Genomic DNA, 15,951 nt, shown 5'->3' with positions numbered 1-15,951 from the left:
ACATGATTCATACAACCTGGTATGGATGGATTCTAAATATTCCAGGATCTTAAAATGTAAGGTAGTCTTTAATCGGTCACCCCAGCTCCTGGTCTCTATACTCTGGATTTCATAGGCTTTAGTTATTCATAATTCTTTAAGTTTCCTTGAACAGGGAGAACAGATAAAAAGAATATGGCAAAGAATGGAGGTGGGCTTTAATCTTGGGTTGCAATAAAGGAGAGCAAACAAATCCTACAAAGAAAGAAGATAGAATAGACCCTCATTCCTAGAAAAGACAGCAACATTATACACTCCAGTTAAGACAAATGAGCTAGGATATTAGTATTTTTGCTGAGGATAAGAGAGTTGGTCAGGAAGGGATTAGTTGAGTTGTACACAGGAGGGGAGGAAATTAGGATGGAATAACCTTCATTTATCAAAGAGTAAGCAAAAGCCAGCCTGGAAATGGGGTCTCTTTGGGTGGGACAAAGTGAGCAAGACCAAGGCAAGGAAGATGTGAGATCAGGTTGAGGTAAGAAGGGGGATGGGAATCAGATCTTGCAAGATCTCTAGGCTAAACAGGAACCAGGTTTCTCTGAGCTGGGAAATCCTGGGAAAGTGCTGTAATCTACCTACATTTTAAAAAGGAAAACTCTAACTGCTGGTGTGAAAATATATTGTTTGAAAGATAAACACAGAAGAGCATGATTCAAAAAATAGAATTATAGCAGCCGAGCTGCTGCTTCATTATAATTTTTTTTTTTTTTTGATGTTTAGGAGCAATTTTGGTGAAATATAACTAACAAAGTCCCATCTATTCTTATAAGAAGAGCAATTATGAAACAGGTAACTTTTACTTGTATTAATATTTTTGTCAGATTTAAGAATCCATCAAGAAAGAAATGTATAAAAAAGAAAATAGAAACTTTGAAATATGTTAATATATTATTTGAAATAGTAAAAAAATAAATCCATTCAAATCTTACGATGAACTGAAGTACAAAGGCATTTTGAATTGATTGGTGAACAAATTAATCTGTTTTGAAGAACCACAATAGAAATAAAAGTAGAAGAATTAAAAGTTTTAGAGAAACTGAAATATATTACTTTTAGCCAGGTGTTATTTTTATTAGAAATTAAGTCTCTGAAAAGAGAAAGAAACAAGTGGAAAACAAGTCGAGATCACTTAAGTCAAATTCAGAGAAGCAGCCACGAGGTCAAATAATTATCTGGGAATAATGGGAAATTTATTTAGGTCTGCAATAGAATGTCTAACTGGGGTGTATCTCTTTTCAATTCCAAACTGGAAGATGTAAGACGTATTCACATATAATATATTGTGTAGCAGATAAAAAATAATATATTTAGTTACCATATAAGCACAACAAAAACTTTACGGCTTCATTGCTTGATGTGGAAAAAACAAAAATAAAACAGTAAGATTAAATTCTGAATATTTCAGTCATGAACCTTTCCATTCTGGGAATAAAAGACTTTTTAAAAATCAAGTGCTTAATAATAATAATAATAATAATAATAAAACATTCATTATGAATCCCAACTCTTATTTCCAGCTGTATGGTTTTGGACAAATGAAGCCCCATAAGCCTCAGTGTTCCCATCTGCACAATGAAAATAGCAATGATGAGATCTGCCTCATAGGTTTATATAAATGATTAAATGAGATAGTTCTTTTAAGATGCTAGTATAATACATAAATAATAAACATTATTATTATTGTCACTTTTTATTATAAATATTCAAAGAACATCAGGAAAAAAGGACATCAAAAAATTATATCCCACCTATGGCCTGTAAGAGTTTTCGTTAGGTTTCTGTAAAGGTCTAAACATTTTATTTTATTTTCCCTAACTTAAAAATATTTTTTATCAAAATTCTATGCTCTTGCTAAAACGGTGCACATATTTTGAGGAGCTGTGATTCAATATTGTGATAAACTGAAAGGTTGTATTATTTATTTATTTAAACAATGGCAAGAGTTGAATACCTTTTATATTTTCCATATTAAAAATAATGTGCTATTTTTGTGTTTGCTAGGGCATCACTGAAAACTGTATTCTTACAGAAAAAAAAAAAAAAGGTAGCTCTTCACATCTATCATTTTCAGTACCTTAAAGAAGGAAGCTTGCTAGGCAGAGCAAACAGCTGACACAATTTTCTCTAAACCTTGTCCTTCTATCTCTAAAACCCTTCCCTAGAGAAAGAACCATAATCAGGCACTATGACTTAGACATTGATAAAATGTTGTGTTCTCAGTTATGGGCCTCTCTCTTCTCTTCTAATTCATTTCTACACAAACTGTGGCCTATGGACACCCATGCCCGTCTATTAACTGGTTCTTACCAGTTCATAAAAAGAAAGTGCAAAAAATAAGAGGAGGTGTTTAAAAACTCAGATAGCAGCTTGCACATATAAGCATGTTGTCAGTGGATTCCTCTCTCTGGACAGGAGGCAAAACAGTTTGCATTCAATTTGATAGAGTTTCATTTTTTTAGTTTTTTTAATTAATTCATTAATTTTTTAAAGTAGTCTCCATCCCAACACAGGGCTTGAACTCATAACCCTGAGATCAAGACCTAAGCTGATATCAAGAGTCAGACACTTAACTGACTGAGCCACCCAGGTACCCTGAGTTGCATTTTTATTATGTGCAGTAGGACTATCTAAACAGGTCTGCATGTTTTTAATACTTCTTTCTGAAACAAATTGAAGCTTATAGAAGAGTTTCAGGAATCATATAAATAACTCCTATAGATTCCTGGCCCAGAAACCTTGTTCATATTCTTCCAATAGCAAAAAGATACAATTCCGGCTCATCTGTTCTACCCAACTACCTCATCATCCTAGCGTTTAATCTAGAAGTATTCTTCTGTCTTTTCTTGAATTTCGTACCCTCAAAAATTTTTATCAAGATTACAGAGCAGTAATAGCACATACAGAATGTCACTCAATTTGACTTAGTCTCTTTCATAATTAGGCAAAGAATATGTTTTTGAGAGGGATATTATAAAAATGATGTTTTTATTGCATTCTATCAGGTGACATCATAAATTGATTTGTTTTTTTACTGGTGATGACAAATTCAATAATTTGATTAAGTTGATATCTGGAACACTTCTTCATTACATAGTTGTCTTTTTAAAATTTGTAATTAAGAAGTATTCTGTACAGAGAGGCTTTGAGATTATGCAAATTTCTTTTTCTCATTCTGTTTTTGCACCTGTTGGTCCTTCTTTCCTTGATTATTATTATTATGAATATTGCTGAAAGTTTCTTTTCTAATTCCACATTCCTAGTTTGCATATTATGGAAATAAAGAGCGTTAATATATATACATATGTGTGTGTGTGTGTGTGTGTGTGGTAAAGTATAGTGTGTGTGTATGTATATATATACATAATCTATACACATAATATAGGAAGAGTGTTATGTTGCAGGTGAGTGACAATGGGAGTTAGGGGGTTATTTATTATGCCTCTTGTGAAATACAAATCAAAACCACAATGAGATACCACCTCACACCAGTTATTAATGGCTAAAATTAACAAGTTAGGAAATGACAGATGCTGGCAAGGATGCAGAGAAAGGGGAACACTCCTACACTATTGGTGGAAATGCAAGCTGGTGCAGCCACTCTGAAAAACAGCATGGAGTTTCCTCAAAAAGTTGAAAATAGAGCTACCCTATGACCCAACAATCTCACTACTGGGTATTTACCCTAAAGGTACAAATGTAGTGATTTGAAGGAGCATGTGCACCAGAATGTTTATAGCAGCAATCTCCTCAAGAGCCAAACTATGGAAAGAAACTAGGTGTCCATCAACAGATGAATGGATAAAGAAAAGGTTTTAATGCAGCCATTAAAAGAAATGAAATCTTGCCATTTGCAAAAATGTGGATGAGCAAAATAAGTCAGAGAAAGCTAATTATCAGATGATCTCCCTGATATGAGGAATTTGAGAGGCAAATTGAGAGGAGAGGTTGGGGGATAAGGAAGGAAAAAATAAAACAAAATGGGATCAGGAGGGAGAAAAATTATAAGAGACTCAATCTCACAAAACAAACAGGGTTGCAGGGTGGGGAGGGAGAGGGTTGTTGGGTTTTGGACATTGGGGAGGGTATGTGCTATGGTGAGTGCTGTGAAGTGTGTAAGCCTGATGATTCACAGACCTGTACCCCTGGGGCTAATAATACATTATATGTTAATTAAAAAAATAAAATATTATGCCTCTTGTTACCCTTGCTTGGACCCTGATTATCAGATCCTTGTCTTCCTGGTGTCATTTGGCCTGGCTGGAACCATGGAGTCCCCAGAATCCATGTACTTTCCTAGTGATTGCATCCCATCACTGTCATGGAGACTGAATTTAATTTCCCCCCTTCCACTCCACATTTTCTTTTGTTTCAAGATTTACGACTTTATTGAATTTTAAAAATGTAATTGTGAGACAGAATAGAAATTTTATCTGGAAGGTCTTTCAGTAGCTTCCAATGTCAGAAGACAAGTAAAAAACATATAAATACACATTCAGTGAGACCCGTCTGAACAAATTGCCAGAAAAATTGGGATTCACAGCAGCCATCAATAACCATTAATTCCCAGGTACAGAGTGAGTGACAAGTAATGGCTCTAATACCTATCTATTGTAGGTGATCTTAAATCAGAATGAGTTTAAGTTGTTTGCAATTAGTGTTTAACCCTTCTGGTCCAGTCAGCTCTGATTGGCAAGTAGGGAATTTGCTTTTATCAGAAGTCTATGAATTTCCTCATCAAATTCAGCTTTTTGCAACCCAAGAACCTACAGGGCACACTCTGGATGTCTCAAATCCTCACATAGCACAACCATGCCATTGTGGTCCATAGCATTTAAATTCAGGTTGAGGCTTTTTAGGATTTTATAGCCATCGAGAGCAGAACAGTGATCCTTGCAACAGGCACTAGTTAACTTCTGTATTTGTCTACATATATATCAGTGTGGACTTATGTTTTATTCAATAGATTATGATCTGCTATTATCATTTCTCAGTTTGATATTAAGTTATCCCAGATTTGGCCAGTGTAAATACCTTCAGGACAGGCTGCCTTCTGTGTCTTTGTGACATGCAACTATTGAACACTTCCTTATATTCACTCATAACAAGATTTTGGGGGGGTGCTTATCCATGCATTCCCTGCCACAGCCTTGGGATTAGCCATTTCTCTAAGAAGCATCAGTTCCTTCTGAGAAGAGTGTATTCAGAAACAAAATTTGTGTTCTAGATATGTTCACTGTCACAAGAGTATTTCTGCTCTCAAACTGTATCTGTAGAAAAATAAATATATAGGTTCTCTCTCTCTTTTTTTCTCTTTCTCTCTTTGTATCTTTGTCTCTTTCTGTTTCTGTCCCTCTAAATGTGGGCAAGTGTTTATATTCTCTATGTGTACATAAACATATGTACATATATATGCATTCTTATTTGTATCTATATTTATTTCTATATCTATCCATATGAGTGAACCATCAGTTACTAAGTTTTCATTCAAATAAATTCTGCATTAGGTACTTTGTAAATTAGGCTTCATTTCTAACATAATTTTGATGTTTTCTTCTGTTTTTTTTCCTGCTTTCAAACTCTTTTTATTTCTCTTTCAGTTCATTTTTATTGTTAATTTCTGTGTTTCTGGTTTAAAAAAAAAACTTCACATCTTTGTTGGAGAATATGCAGTTTTGTTTAGAGTATTGTGGTACTGTGAGGTTTTTTTGTGTTTGTTTTGCACAAAATTTTCACTAGAAAAATAGTTCATTATTATATTCTTATTTTAAGTTTTAAATTCCATTTGGAGTGATATGTTACACTCTTCCTCGGCTTCTTTTTTGAGAGTAGCTGGTAGAAATTTAACCACCAAAAATGTTTGATTTGCATCCCGGATTTTTTTACCCCAGTAGTTGTATATAGGCATGAACTACTCTCTTTGACAGGTCTACTATTATGGGAGTGGCCTACTCTGTCATTTCTAATCTATTCTGTGTAGTTTCCTTTATGGATATATTATTGATCATGCTGGAGATATGACCAACATGTCTTGGTTCTTTTCATTTCAGTGGGATTCTTATTGTTCCCCTATAATTTCCTTCTTTTCTGTTGATTCCACTAACCAAGAGGATTCTCTCCTTCTCTGTGAATCTAATTCTGTCCCAGATGTAACACTTTTGTGTGTCTGCCTCTATGGGTCCTGTTTAGTTTGAAGCCCCACTTCTGGAGATGAAGTTTTGAATTACTGAGTTCCAGCCTCTTTTAGTATACTAAAATTTAATTTTGAATTTCTTCTTTCTTGGGTTACTTTTGTTTCTACATCTTCTAAGTCCTTCAGGAATCTGCACTCGCTACATAAGTTCTTTTAAACTCTTAATTCTTTTAAATTTTTAAGCTTAGAGTGATAGGTAATAGCAGATTTGTTAGAATTTGGCTTATTTTTCTATGTACAAGTAACTAGAATGTTGTGATATATTTCTATTACTTCTGAAGGTTTGCTTCATGCATTGTTTTATATATGTGGTATGTATAAACATACATAGATGATAACATATTTGCTGTCATCAGTTTTATTCCATTCAGTGTTTTCTCATTCAAGAATAGCACTTATACTCAGAAAACATGAAGAATCAAGGAAACAACAATAATCAACATTATTAATTATTTGGTTTCTAATTTGACAGAATCAAATATTTTCTATCTTCTAATATTTGAATTTGTAAAAAAAAAAAAAGGATTGCAGAAAAGGATTGCTAAAAAGAGAAATGTGAAAAACAAGACTGGTTAAGAGGAAGGAAGAGATGTTTGTTGTCACTTTATTGTTTGCCACTTTCATTTCTATGTGGTTCTAAAGCAGAGCTTGGAGGATAATCAGCAATGAACAGATAAAATCTAGTAGAGAGAAAAAATATCCCAAACACAAGTAATTGGAAATAATGCATTTTCCATTATCAAAAGGTGTGGATATTGGAAAATCCTGTATTTAGAATGTAAACCAAGTTGAATTCATGGTAGCCTGACCCTACCTGCTCTAGAACTTTCTCCAAAGGTCAACTTTGTTGTGGCTATGATTTCTTATCTCATTTTACCTATATATTCCTTCAGGGCTCTAAATATTATTTAAATTTATAAATATTATTTAATTTATAAATAATAAATAATATTTATAATAAATTTATATAATAATTTATATTTATAATATATTTGTAAATCTATAAATATTATTTAATTTTATACAATTATCAGCATATATATATATATATATATATATATACTGATGTCTTATGCCAGTATTTTCTCTCTACATGTAGTTATTTTAATGATGAGAATATAATTTAGAACAAAACACAAGTATAAATTAACAAGGCTTTTCCACCATGTCTTTCTTTCAAGTGCTTTCACCATGCTCGTTGTTATCCATGGGGAATGTTGTTTACTTTTTTTCCCTCTTAAAAGATGGCACAGAGTAATTCATCCTCTAAAGTTTAAAATGGTGGAGTGTAAATCTAGAAAAAGAGAAAGGAGGAAACAAAAGAAAGAAGAAAGAGAAGGAAAGATAAGGAGCAAAAAAACTAGAAAAGGAGGGAATTTGAAAAGAAATTTGAATATAGATGATAAGTTTTGGTAAGAATGATCTTCATTATTATGATTTTTTTCCCTAAAATATTTATGTTACATATGCTATCTCTAGTTCTCATCCTGGTCCCGAGACAAACCACATAACTATGTTTGTGAAAAATATGTTTAATATATGTAAGACCAGTCAAATTCTAACAACCAATAGTTAGTTTAAATGCATTTCTAAAATGTATAAATATGAATTTGACTCTGCTAGTAATTACTTCAATAAGAGACCAGAAATTGAAGTGCATTAGCCATTCAACTAAGTTTGCAGTTCTAGAGGGGCTTTTGGGTTTTCTAATATGCATTCTATTATTCCTTAAAAAGTTATATTTTTTCTATTGAATATTTCATCATATTCCTCTCCTATAGAGGTAAAATCATAAGCAGCAGAAAAAATATCACCGCTGCTCTCTTGCTATTGAGGCAAAAGGTGAACAATCTTACTTAAAGGTCCAGTTGGAAACCAACAATCACAAATTCTATTCATACAAGCAATCAGTGTGTCCTTTGTTGATAGTATGCATCATCTGTTCAATAAGAATATTGGTTGATAGTAGTGGGCAAAAAAAAACTATGCAGACTTAAGTAGATAGTAAGAAAATGAAATGAAATGTTTTGATGATCATAAAAAGCCAGAATTAGGGAAAAAAATTGTGCCAAACTGAAAAGAAAAGTATTGCTTTCATTAAAAATATTTAGACAATAAGGCTAAATTTTAAGTGGGTTTTTGTTTGCTTTGTTTTTGCTCTGAAATATTCAGAATATTGCTTCAAGGGGCACCTGGGTAGCTGAGTCCATTGAGCCCCCAACTCTTGATTTCAGCCTAGGTCATGATCTTAGTGTTGTGAAATTGAGCCCCAAGGGAGCTCTGCACTAAGCATGGAAACTACTCAAGATTCTCTTCCTCTCCATCTGCCACTCCCCTCAGATCATGCGTGCTCTCTCTCAAAAAAAAAACAAAAAGTATATTGCCTCAATATCCACGTTCACTTTGAAGATGTACATTGAAGATGTAAATTTGTATAACAATACAATAGGAAATAAAAATTTTGTGCTACATTTGAGTTTAAAGAAAGCTTAAAATGGTCAGTGAACAACATTCTATATGTATGAATATTCTAGTAGTGAAGAAAAGAATAAAATTATTATAAAATAAAATAGTCCCTTCTGTCCACTACATCATCGGGCAACAACATGAGGTCATGGTAAATACTTGAAGTTAAAGAATAGAGACCTGGATTCTGACTCTAGATATGGCATTTATTAAACTTATATGATCACTGACAAGTTGTGGAATCTCTTTCAGACTTAGCTTCTACATCTTGAAAATAACTTAAAAAGAACCATTGCCCTACTTTACATAGTGCTATGCAGATTGAATGGTAAAACGCGGATGAAAGAGGGTAATAAATTTTAAAGTTTCATGCACATTATTGCAATGAATCTATGGTAAATTCTAGCAAATGTATATAAACCTATGATTTTCAAGCCCTAATTTGACAATAGCTTTATTATCCTTAATAAAATTCATGGAGTGAATCAATTACCTCATAAATAATTTTGAAAATAAGCTTTGTAATTACCAAACTATAATATGAAGATGAAATAAAAATAATTTATAGATAATTTATAGTAATTAGATAAAACATATTTCAGTTTATAAATATTTGGTCATAACATATCTAGAAGACATATGTGAGACATACAGTACAACTATATGTAGGATTATTGAGAAAAATTGTAACTACAAGTGCAGACCAACACATCTAGGCTATATACACAATTCTAAAACCAGAGTCAGTGCTATGTTCAGTAATGTCATTTTATGAAATGGTGAATGATTCTTGTAAATTTTTCAACCTAGAAAATGTATTTCTCTCTCTATTTGCAAGTTAGCAGCATTCCTGGAAATTCTATAGTCATTAAATAATGCAAAGTTAAATTATCTTTATTTACAGTGTGAAGTAAAATTCTAGGTGAAAATGGTTTTAAACAAGTTTTTCAGTTACATACAAATCTAGGAAACATTCTAAATTTGTGCTGCCTGTGAGATAATTCTGTATTGTGCAGGTCTATCATAAATATTATAGGTTGTCTAGCATTTCTGACCATCATACACTGAAAGCCAATAGTGTGTTTCTCATCATTTTGATGAATAAAAATATATGGATTTTATTAATACCTTTTTTCACCATTACAAACCATGAATCTTTATACCAATAACACCCAAGTCATTTTCCCCCAATAGTTAGCCTAGTGTATAGAAATCTATTGTATTTTGATAATGATGGTTCGTTGATTTGGTTCATATTTGATTGAAATGTCAGTCAAATGTATATGGAAACTTTATTTAATTTTATTTTTATTTTTGTCCATCAGCCTTCATGAGGTTCCAATTTTAATAGAATCACTCAATGTCTAGTGCCCTATACTCTTCACATTCAATCTTTCTGGCAAAAAACTTATTATGTGTGTTGCCCAGGACACGACTCGTTTTATCCTTTATAGATTTGGTCAGGATTTTCATTTCATCCTTATTATTATGATATTAAAATCATCATAATAATGGATATTTAAGTTCTTTGTACACCTAGGCTACTTTATACCTATGTACCTTTGCTCATAGTGCTTATTCTATGTGAAAATACCTATCTTAATCCCATTTCTACTGCATTCTGAATTTGCCTCCAATGAACATAAAGTCTTCTTTCATTGTGTACTGTAAGAGTTACCTTATCTGATTTTTTCAAGTCAATTTATGAATTTCGATAATACTATTTTCAAACAAATTGGTATCGTAATACTTCTCACAATTAATTGTAGTATTCTTATAAATGCTTTTTCCTTCTTGGTTTAAGTTGCTAAGTCCTGGTCAATAATTATTTCCCACTCTTCTCAATCAATTATTTCTTATTTATATGAACCAAAGTTAAAGTCTGACATACCACACAAATAAAAATCTTTATTAAAATATATGAATAAATTTAAGCCATTATTAGGCCTTAAGGACTAATGGTCTGGCAAAAATATTTAGCTTTTTATTCTTTGTAACTGAAAAGTCAAATGAGATCTCTCAAAAAGCCAGAGTGGTTTGCAAAGTACATGTAATATCACCAGTGTTCAGAATTGGACTGTTAATTTAATAATCTTAACATTTTTTAAGAGTGATCTGACTACATTAATATTTCTAAAGAACAAAAATCAGCTATCTTTTAAATAAAGAAATGAAGTTTTTCACTTAGGTCTTTTAAGTGTAGCTTGTCTCCTCCTTTTTTTTTTCTTAATCAAATTAAGTCGTGTGTCAGTAGTTTAACCAAAACCTCTTTTTGGCTTAAAAAAATCCAAATGATTATTGTGTGTAGAAACAGCCTTAGGAAAGACAGACCAATATATTTTTGAGAGAAAAATTATTTTTGTATATATTATAAGCTACTAGGAGATAGAGTGGACTGTCAGGATTTGCCAAGAGCACTGCCAAAGGGCAATGAGTCTGTAAAGTCAAGATTTCCCTAATTCCCTCAGAGCAGATCTAGTTTATTTATTTAATATACATGGCAGTACTTTATGTGTTCCAACAAACTATTTTAACTACAGTTTATAACTGATGTCAGACACAATATATTTTCATTACAAATATTTACAACTTTTTTATAAATTTGAAATTAACTCAATATATTGTCATCACTTAGAATGAGAGAATAATATGATCAGTCTTTTTATAAGCTTAGAAACTTGAATTCAGACTGGTTTTTAAACTCTGCATTAGGAAATTAGGTCTTTAAAATGGCAAAAGCATGTCAAAGTCTTAATTGCTTTGATATAAATGTTTAATTATATCCCAGACTAGTATAAATATATATTTATTTATATGCATTTGTATTGGTACAATAATATTTGTATTTATCACATAACATATATAATATGTTATATACCACATACATTTATATATTATACATTTTAAAATTATAAATATATCTATACAATATCTATCTATAATTTTTGAGGGCATGCTGGAGCTTCCAAGTTAAGTGCTCCTGGCAACTGTAACTATCATAATAAATATGCTTAAATTTTTTCATGTGCTTATATTTAAATCTCTTTTAAATCTGAAAGTCTTCTCTATCTTGTTCATTTCTGACTCTCTAGTGCCTTCAATAGATGCTTAATAAATATTTACTAAATGTAGGATGAATCAACAATGGATATTTTTGTTGAACTGTGGAAGCAAAAAAAAAATTATTTACTATTTTAGATGATTCGCTGTTTGATTTTCTAAGTTGGTATATGCACTCATTTAATAATAATAATAATAATTATGAAAAGGAACAGGAAGAGAGAAAGAAGAAATGAAAGGAAAGAAAAGGACAATCAAGGGAAAGGCATGAATAAAGAGAGGGTAAAGAGATAGGATGGACTTGAAAGGGGGAAGCGATTAGAAAATATGTAAGAGAAGGGAATAAATATGGGATGAGAAAATTTATGTAGTCAATAAATAGTATTATAATAATTAGCGATCCATATGGAATAATAAAATTAAGCTGCTTTATTATACCTCATACCAAAAAGAGTAAATTCTAGCTGGATTAAGGGTCTAAATCATTAAAACTTTTGAAACCTTCAAAAAAATATGGAACAATATTTTAGAGCCTACAGGTAGGAAATATCTCTTTAAAATGAACTTATTCAATCATAAGCAAAACAGGAAATGATTTAATCAAGGTAAAGTAAAAAATAAAACTCTTCACATGACGAGGCATTATAAGAAAATTCAAAATACAAACAAAAGACCTAGAAATCATATTTGTAACATATATAATAGACAAAAGCATTAGATCTTTGATTACTCTAATACCTACACATCAACATGAAAAAGGCATTTTTTAAAAATTACAGAGAGACAAAGCACAGAAAAGAAAAAGAGAATGGCAAATAAAGACATGAAAAGATAGCATTATTAGTACTCAGAAAAGAGGCAAGAGAATAATGAGGTATTATTTAGTACTCCCTGAATTTGAAAAAATAATAGTCTGACAGTAGAAAGAATTGTGAGAATATAGAATAACTAGAACTCTTTTCCACTGCAGCTAGAAGTATTTATTGGAAAACAGTTTACCACTATCTAGTAAAGCTCAAAATGCACATACCCTACAAGACAGCAATTGCACTCCTGTGTCATCCCCATTGAAACTCTTGTGTATGTGTATTGCTTTCAGTGGAGGGTATATGATGGCTTATTGTATAGGTCTCCGTATTAAAACAAAACAAAAACAAAAACTAACAAACAAACAAAAAAACCCTAACACTGTCTTGACAACTAAATATATTTGCCCCAAAATAGCACAGCTAGTAACAGTGTTTGAGTTGGAATCCCAAAAATGAATTTTGTGATCTTAAAACCCATGATCATCATATCATAAAATTCTCTTTCAGACTAGATTGTTTGCAATACTACAACCTAAAATCCTTTAAAATCTTCAATGTGAGTATTCCTATTCATTGGTTACAGTGGGTTTACCTCTGACTTTGTTAACTATGAAAGCTTAAATTGTCCCAGTGCTTCCATTTGGATATCTATTTTAGTCAGTTAAACACATGATTGTATTTTTTGAAAACTCAGAGGAGAAACTGAGGCCATTTCCAAGAGCTTTTATTTATAAGAAGAGATTAAATTATTATTTCACAAATTAAAATGTCTGGACATTTATCCAGTCATTTCAACATACCTTGTGTCCAACCTGGTTTCAGATATTACCTCCTGTAATCTCAGCAACTGCATATTTTAAATGTCGAAACAATTGTTCGTTGGTCCCAATATACATTCTCTACTTTATTTTAGAAAAAGGTCCTTCCAAGTTTTGGGTGTAAATATGTTCTACTAACTGCAGACACATCCTCTCAGACTCCATGCAGTTGGCCCTGCAACCAATCTCTGGTCAATGGGGAGAAAGTAGGAATGCTGGCTTTATATTCTACAACAACCTCAATATGGAAATGGCTTGCCCTCATTTTCCTTATTTCATCTTGCATTATCTGGAAATTATGATCACAAGCTTTGATTCCAGAGATAAAAGTTATACACTGAGGATTACAAAACCGTCGTGTCAGCCCTGGATTACTCAATGCTGAACTATTTTTATGAGAATGAAGTACACTTCGTACTTACTTAAATCATTGTTTTTTTTGCATCAGGCTAAATTGAACTTGTTCTTTAACTAACATAACACTTATGTATCATAGGAGAGTAAACTGATATGCAAAAATTAAAAACTTTGTCCATGGGACACCTAGATGCCTCAGTGGGTTAAGCATCCAACTCTTGATTTCAGCTCAGGTCATGATCTCAGGGTTGTGAGGTCAAGTCCCATGTCTGGCTCAATGAAGGGTGTGGAGCCTGCTTAAAATTCTCTCTTTGCCTCTTTCTCCTCTTTCCTTCTCTTTCTCTCCCTCTCTTAAAAAGAAAAAATAAAATAAAAACAAAAATAAAAACAAAACTACAACAACAAAAAGCTCTGTCCCTGATCATACAAATAGGAGGCATATAAGTGATGCGTAAAGAGTGGTATTTCTTACTCCAAAGCTTTTGTAAAATGCACCTTACTTGGAGGCAGGGAAAGTCTGAACCAAGTGAATGAATTCCCAAATGTAATTGTAAAGGCTGGCGTCAAAGTGACTGTTGATTGAAGCCCAGGGCACATGGAAACACCAATCAGGAAATATTTGGCTCTTTTATATTTGTTTTAAAAGGTGGCTGATAGTGTGCTAGGAACAACTTGAGACACATGCTTGGGGATTTAATCTGGTTCATAGGCGATGAGGAGATTACGTAATACGCTTCTCAGTCATTCCACTATATCCACCCTGACAGGAAGCATAAAATATTTTGTTACCTAATGGAAAGTTAGTTCTCAGAAGTCACAGGTAAATTTCCCTTCTTTCAGCTTATAGCACATAAAATATCACCAGTGTGTTAGGAGAGAGACTGATAGAATCTGTTTAATTTTCTCGGTGGCCTAATGAGGAATGTGTCAGTGAAAGAACTCAGCAGCGAATGTCCCAAACAACACTGACTACAACATTTTCCTACACAGAAGTAGAAATATAATAAATCTAGGCAAAGAAGAGCTATTTGGTTACCAAGCAGCGACGTGGAACCAAGGCAGCAATTCTCTCTCAATCTCAAACGAAAAAGCATTTCGTTCTTGCAGCTAATTCAATTAAAATAAAACACATGAAAACATTAAATTCTCTTTTCCTTGGTGCCAGAATTGCAGGAGGACTAAAGAGATACTTAACATGGGCGATATTTCAGTCATAAAAACTAATCTCCTCTGTTAGTGGTTGTGTTCTGGGGAAAATTCAAACCTACCAAGTACATTAGAGTGGCCCAGATGCAGAGCAGATTCAAGAAGCACAATACAAACAGGAGCTTTCATTAGCGATTTCCTCCTTGTCAGAACCACTATCAACAAATATTTGAGAGGAGACTGGAGAGGGAAAAAAAAAAAGGGAAAATTGAGCACTTCCGTTTGCCAGTATGTTTACAAGCGAAGACATTGAGTAAAATGAAAACTAAATGAAAATTAATTTTGAAATTCTAGTTCCTTTCTTGAAAATTAGATCTGATTTATATTAATAAATGTGTGTGTATGTGCATATGTGTGTAGATATAAATACATGTATTTACACAAGTGTGTGTATGTGTGTGCATATAAAATCTATATGTGTCTCTGGGTATTTATATCTACATATACACACATTGAAGGACATTGGAGGTTAAGTGGGAATTATTTTTGTTAGTCAAAATGATAAAATGAAAGAAAAGAATTTTCGTCGATTGCTACATTGAGAAGTGATGTTTTTCAGACTCTTTTTCAAAATAGAACAATAAATTCTGGCTCTATTTTTTTTTTTTCCATATTAAGTTTTTAAATCCAAGTGAACCATAGAACAACCTGTACATTGTTATTCATTCTCTGATAAAGTGTATGAGAACTCTATATCAGAGAGTAAATTCACTATATGTTTTATTAGATATGCTTTGGTAGAACACTAAACAGTTCTATAATATAGAATTTTGAGGTTAAGAACTAATGGAGAATACTGTGAATTCTTTCTTGATAGCTTTGCAATGTCTGATCTGCCATTAATTCTACCCAGTGGATTTTTCATTTAAGGCATTGTGATTGTCATTTCTAGTTCAAATAGGATCTTCATTTAAAGCTTCCATTGATTTACTTAACTTAAAACACATACTTAAAAATACTTAAACACATACTTAAAACACATACTTAAAAATCTCTTAATGTCCTT

Source organism: Mustela erminea, chromosome 1 (assembly GCF_009829155.1).
Source record: "Mustela erminea isolate mMusErm1 chromosome 1, mMusErm1.Pri, whole genome shotgun sequence".
Lineage (NCBI taxonomy): Eukaryota > Metazoa > Chordata > Mammalia > Carnivora > Mustelidae > Mustela > Mustela erminea.
The sequence above is the reverse complement of the archived record's forward strand: the minus strand, read 5'-3'. Positions refer to the sequence as shown.